Source organism: Mustela nigripes, chromosome 12 (genome assembly GCF_022355385.1).
Source record: "Mustela nigripes isolate SB6536 chromosome 12, MUSNIG.SB6536, whole genome shotgun sequence".
Classification (NCBI taxonomy): Eukaryota; Metazoa; Chordata; class Mammalia; order Carnivora; family Mustelidae; genus Mustela; species Mustela nigripes.
Window position 1 is genome coordinate 144,063,351 of NC_081568.1, and position 6,384 is coordinate 144,069,734.

Below are 6,384 nucleotides of genomic sequence, written 5' to 3' on the forward strand. Positions count from 1 at the left end.
ATGTTTAACGCAGTGTTCCATGAGTCATTGTTTGCACATAATACCCAGTGCTCCATGCAATCCGTGCCCTCCCTAATGCCCATCGCTGGGCTAACCCTTTCCCCTACAACCCTCCCCTCTAAAACCCTCAGTCTGTTTCCCAGAGTCCACAGTCTCTCACCGCTCATCTCCCCTTCTGATTCCCCCCTCCTTCATTTTTTCCTTCCTTCCTTTTGTCTTCCATGCTGTTCCTTATGTTCCACAGATAGGTGAAACCATATGATAATTGTGTTTCTCTGCCTGGCTTCACTGAACATAATCCCCTCCAGTTCCATCCATGTTGATGCAAACAATGGGATTTGACCCAGCCATCAGAAAGGATGAATACCCACCATTTCCTATACATTTGATTTGAGGTGGGTCACCCACTCACCTCCGCTCCCTTCTGGGACTCAGGAACTCCAGTTTTGCCTCCTTTGGGAGTACTGGCTGGGTGAAGCTTAGACTCTTCTCCCTCTGGGTGGGCGGACAGGGTGGTAAGCAAATGACACAGTCCTCTGCTTTGCTCCTTCCTGCCCTGCCCAGGGATTTCTACCCTGTGCTCAAGGCTGCTGGCTGGCCTCAGTGCCTTGCCATTCGGGTCAGAGCTGTTCCCCACTTGAGTCCTTCGTTTGTATAGAGCCTTGTGGTGTCGGGGGGGCACCTTCCGACCTCTCCCAAGGGCCCCCGGCCTCTGTGTATTGGCAAGGGATCCATCCAACTAGTTAACAGGACTTAGGACCACTTCCAAGAGGACTAAAGCTGGCTGCTGATGGTGGGCACCGTAAAGCCTGAAAATGCTGAGTCACTTAATCCGCCAATAGTAAAGACTAAATTCACATGCGATTGGTGATTTCGCCACACCACCTCCCTCCGCACAGGACACTGCAGTGATTTTCACAGACTCATCACAGACAAGTCTGAGCTGGGACCCGGAGCTGCAGAGGACATACAGTGGCTCAGCATAAACGGCCAATATGGGGACATTGCCTCGGTGCAGGTCCAGAAACCCCAAGTCACAATTCACAGTGGAGTCCAGCTCCTTCTGACTTCAGGTAAAGTCTGTGGGCCCACTACGGGGATGGGGCTGGCCCAGGTAGGGTGTGGGAGAAGCAGTGGCCACAGGGGCCCCCCCGGCAGCGGGTGCATGTATCCCTGCGTCTCCTCTTGCATGTAGCCTGGCCTGCCACCTGCTGCCGGGCTGTCCCAGAACGTCCCAGTTACGTGACTGTCCTGCTGTACTTTCGGGAAGGTCCAAAGGGCAAGCAGGAAATTTCAGAAAGCTGCCACACCCTTGACAGTGAAACCAGAGCGTCTGAAAATGGACTTCGTTAAGCCAGGGACAGACAGGAATGAACTAGCAGCAGAGAATGGATGTTGTCCTTGAACCCGAGGTTTCTTGAGAGTTGCCTCCTGAGTGGAGAGATGCTTTCGATTTTTGAACTTTCCAACTGCCTAAGAACAGTATTCTTTTTTAAAAAGAAAAAAATCTATTTATTTAACAGACAGAGATTACAAGTAGGCAGAGAGACAGGCAGAGAGAGAAGAGGAAGCAGGCTCTCCACGGAGCAGAGAGTCCAATGTGGGGCTCAATCCCAGGACCCTGGGACCAGGACCTGAGCCAAAGGCAGAGGCTTTAACCCACTGAGCCACCCAGGTGTCCCAAGAACAATATTCTTAAATGTGTAGTCTAAGTCCTAATTGACGATCCACATTAATACATGAAGTTTGAGTTGGAGTAAAGGGTACTTGAAGTTGCCATTAATGAGTAACTCAGAGCCCTGAAAATTACTTGATCCAAAGCCCAACAAGTGAAGCTGTGGGGAGAAATAGGAGAGATGCTCCCTTTGCCAGTGAACTGGCTTTCACAACTGTTTACTCCAACATCCATACTCTGTTCACACCTCCTTCCCTTTCTGGCATGAGCAAGAATTGGGGGGGGGGGGCGGGGGGTGGTGAATAACGCCTTCATTTGGAGTCTCACTCCTCTCCTTGTCTTCAAATAGAGTTAGCTCTGAGTCACTTTACTCGAGGTGAATAAATAGGAATGCTTTTTTTAGCAAGTAACAGGAACCTGCATTTAAAGAGGTGGTTTCTTCTTCTTTTTTTTTTCCTTTTGCATAATCTAATTAGGAATGTTCCTGCCAGCTACCTCCTCAAACAGCAGGTTTAAAACAAGGAAATCTCCACCAACTAGCTCCTCCCAGGGGATTTTGTGGCCACGTTGGATGGGTAAGCAGCTTTACAGATTTCTTCATTCTATTATAAATAAAAACATGAATGCGAAATTATCTTGTGATGTTGGTTGCACAATTGTGCAAATATACGAAGGCTGCTGAATTGTACACTTTACATGGGTAGATTTTATGGTGTATAAGATACAGCTCAGTAAAGAATGAAGAGCAAACAAACCCACCCACGCACCCACCCCCTCCCCACAAACTGCAACAATAAAATGCTGTAGCCATTTGGAACACAGCTTGGCAGTAGTGAGTGAGGTTGAAAATGGGGTGATCTCGTGAACCAGGCGATTTTTCTCCTGGAGCTGTAGGGTTGTACTCTAGAGAAAGTCTCCCACAAGTATTGAAAGAAACACGTATAAGATGTCTGTTGCAATGTTCTTTTACTAATGAAAGATTGGAAGCAATCAAAGTCTCCCAACGGTGGAAGCATTCAGAGATCTATCATGGTGGGTACCTACAACTGATGACTTTAGAGCATTTAAAATAGCAAAGCTGTATATACCAACTTGGGTTAAGTCCCAAAAACACAGTGCTGCAGAGGGTGCAGCAAACTATAAAATAATATAGACCATCTGATAACCGTGTATATAAAGTCTTAAAACACACAAGGTGGCACTCTTTCTTAACAGATACATACACAGGTGCCAGTATGTTATTTTCTGTGTTTTTCTGTGTGTTGGAAATAGCTAATAATCGTTTTGTTTTTCAGTTAGCAAACACTTGCAGTTGTGTTCAATGCTATAGGAACTTCCTTAAGCAACAATGATTTGAGGAATGAAAAACAGAGAGAGAAAGACTTGACAGTTTAGAAAAAGATCTGCTAATAATAGGTTTCATTTTTTTATCACCTACGGTCTCAGGGAATGAACTGACATTACGTGCAATATTCTGTAGTTTCTACATGCCTGATCTGATCGTGTGCAATGTGAGTCCCAAGAAGTTGAGGCTGGAGTAAGTCCTAAGCCCCAGGCTGGAAGACGGAGTCCTTAGACTGTCCCATGGTCTGACTCCAAAGCCTGGTTGTTGGTGGTTAGGCTCTGGAATGCTGTTTCTTAGTAGCTCTGCCTGCTTTTTCACCGTAGGAGAGTCTTAAAAGAGAGGTCAGTGCTGCAAAGAAAAAAGGAAAAAACCATAGCAATTTTAAGTTAAACCCTGGTGTGGTGAGGTTGCCCTATTTTTAGTCATCTTTGCCTACAGTGAATAACTCATGCCTGGGAATCAGGAAATACGTGTCCTGACTCCACGGAGCCGTCTCTCCTAATGTTTTTCAGTCTTCTGTCTTCGTGAGGCTGAACTTTTGTCCTCAGTTCTGCTTAGGACCCCTGTTTCGTTTCGCTTTGCCTCATTTGTTTTCTTTGCGCGCGCTAGAGGTCACCGATGGTAAATGGAACACTGATTTAGAGGAAAGACGAAGAATGAGAGGAACAGGATAAGTGGGCCTCATGCTTATTTCAGGAAAATCCGTGTTGCAGGATACGTCTAACTGTGGGTTGTTTCTGTGTCCCTTTAGGAAGACAGGGCGGTGCTGCGGTGTCACAAAACATCAACTCAGGGAGCAAACACAGACGTTCACATACACTCCGATCTGTGAGTTTCAAGAGGGTCTCGTTGTAATGCCAGTTATTTTTCATGAGTAAATGGTACTACAGATAAAATCCCTACGACCTAGAATGCCGTGTATTTTGATGACAGGTCAGCCCGTGAGGCCACATCATCTAAGTTCATGTTTTAGAGCTGCTGTGGAAAGTAAATGAGTCAACCCAGGTAAAACGCTGGACACAGGGTGAGGCATTCCAAGAAGTCACTTTCCTCCCGATCCGGCCCATGACTTCTGGCTGACTGCTAAGTGATGAGCTAAGCAGTTAGCTCCAGATCTTGGTTGTTGCCCTATTTTTTCCCCCCTTCCAGACCATATGGGTTCACTTTTCTCCAAAAACTTTGCCAAAAAAACAAGGAACAATCCATCTGCCACTTAAACAAGAACAGATTTATTGCTTTTAACTTAAAAAAAAAGATGTCAAGTGCAAAAAAAAGATGCATTCCTCTCATTGGGGGCCTAATGCAGGCTGCCATGTCCGGTGGCTGATGCTGTCCCAATATCCATTCATTGGATTGAAGCCAAGGGAGAGAACCTAGGGGTTGTGCCCTAAAGTGGGAGGTGACAAAAAGGATCAGTAGTCGCTGGCCCCAGGGACTCTAATATCTACTTTTTTCACTGGATTTTATATTTGCTGAAGGCCTGGAAGGCTCCCAGCCCTTCATCCATGGGTCAGGCAAACTTTGTTATAGTAGGGTCTGCAGTGCTAGTGACCAGTAACCCTGCACCTGCCCCAGCTGCCAGGGACATTCAAGCATTGGTCATAAGATGGACAATGGATAAGTCAGACTGCCTGACAGTTGGGGACTTAGGAGAACATCATTTTCCTTTTGCCAAGATCATTCTTCAGGCTGCCTTGTTAGGACCCAAGCTATTTTCTGTGGTCACGGAGACCTACTTTACTTAAAAAGTTTAGTTTCGTTCCATTTAATTTTCTAAACAGATAATATGTTCAGATGTTTCAAAATTCAAAGAATAGAGTGAAGCAATCTCATTTGCATTCTTTTTTTTTAAGATTTTATTTATTTATTTGACAGAGATCACAAGTAGGCAGAGAGGTAGGCAGAGAGAGGGGCGGGGGAAACAGGCTTCCTGCTGAGCAGAGAACCTGATGTGGGGCTCCATTCCAGGACCCTGAGATCATGACCTGAGCCGAAGGCAGAGGCCTAACTCACTGAGCCAACCAGGCACCCCTCATTTCTATTCTTGAAGCCAACTAATATTAACCAGCTCCAGCCCCGTGTGAGTTCTCCTAAAGGTATGCTATGCATATACCACTATCACGTGTACATAGCTGCATATATTACACATGTCCCTCTCCATCACTGTCAATCAGTCCATCTCAGAAGCTATTCCTTTATCGATACAGGAAGAGCTTCCGCGTTTCATTCTTTTTTCGACTATCTAATATTTCGTTGTTTCAATGGATCGGAGTTTATTTAAGCCAGTTCCTATTATGAGCTTTTAGATTGTTTCCAGTCTCTTGCTCTTCTCATGCTCCTATGACAACCTTATACATGTGAAATTTTGCACATGTATGAATGGGTATATCAGAGAGATAAAAACCTAGTAGTAGGCTTGCTGAGTTAATGAGCATGTGCGTGTGAAATTTTAATAGATGCTGACAAAGTTCTCTTCACGAAAGCTGCATCAACTTACATTCCCACCAACGTTTTATGAGAGGGTCGGTTTCCCCAGGTCCTTCTGAGAGGGTCGGGAAACTTTGTGATCTTTTGTCCATCTAATCGGTTTAAAAAAAAATAGATCTCAAAAGTACTATCTTATCCTGAAGTGTTAATTGTGTTTGTTTGTTTGTTTTTAAAGATTTTTATTTATTTATTTGACAGACAGAGCTCACAAGTAGGCAGAGAGGCAGGCAGAGAGAGAGGAGGAAGCAGGCTCCCTGCTGAGCAGAAAGCCCAGTTCAGGGCTCGATCCCAGAACCCCGGAGATGATGACCTGAGCCGAAGGCAGAGGCTTTAACTCACTGAGCCACCCAGGTGCCCCTTAATTGTGGTTTTTAAGAAAGAAAACATGGGTAAGAGTCTGAGTGTTCCATTTTTTGTGAACTGTGTACACTCTTTGCCCACATTTCTCTTGGATTATTGGTCTTTCATATGGTTTTGTATAAGCCCTTCATGTGTTGGATAAGTTAGCCCTTGTCTGTGATTGAAGTTGAAAATATTTTTTTCAGCGTAGTTTTGACTTTGCTTTGGGTAGTTTTTTCCCCATGTAAACATTTTTTATTTGTAAGTGATAGAATTCATCAATTTTTTCCTTTATTTATTCCTTTTTTTTTTTTTCCCTGAGTATTCTTTCCCTCGGGTTTGTTTGTTTGTTTTCATTTTTAGGAAGCTCTCCCCCATATGAAGATATTAAAATTAAAATTATCTTTCTTTGGCTTCTGGCTGGCTCAGCCAGAAAAGCATGTGATTCTTGATTTCGGGGTTGTAAGTTCGAGCCCCATGTTGGGTGCAGAGATGACCTAAAGATAAAATCTTTAAGAAATAAATAAATAAAATAACA

The 6,384-nt window shown here is 44.6% G+C and overlaps 1 long non-coding RNA gene across 1 annotated transcript; it reads left to right on the plus strand.

The window, feature by feature from the left end:
- The first annotated feature begins 909 nt into the window (after positions 1 to 909).
- Positions 910 to 3,874, plus strand: LOC132028052 (uncharacterized). The gene is made up of 3 exons (XR_009407340.1): positions 910 to 1,073; positions 2,152 to 2,250; positions 3,772 to 3,874. It is a non-coding gene; the product is annotated as an uncharacterized LOC132028052 (long non-coding RNA).
- The last annotated feature ends 2,510 nt before the right edge of the window (positions 3,875 to 6,384 follow it).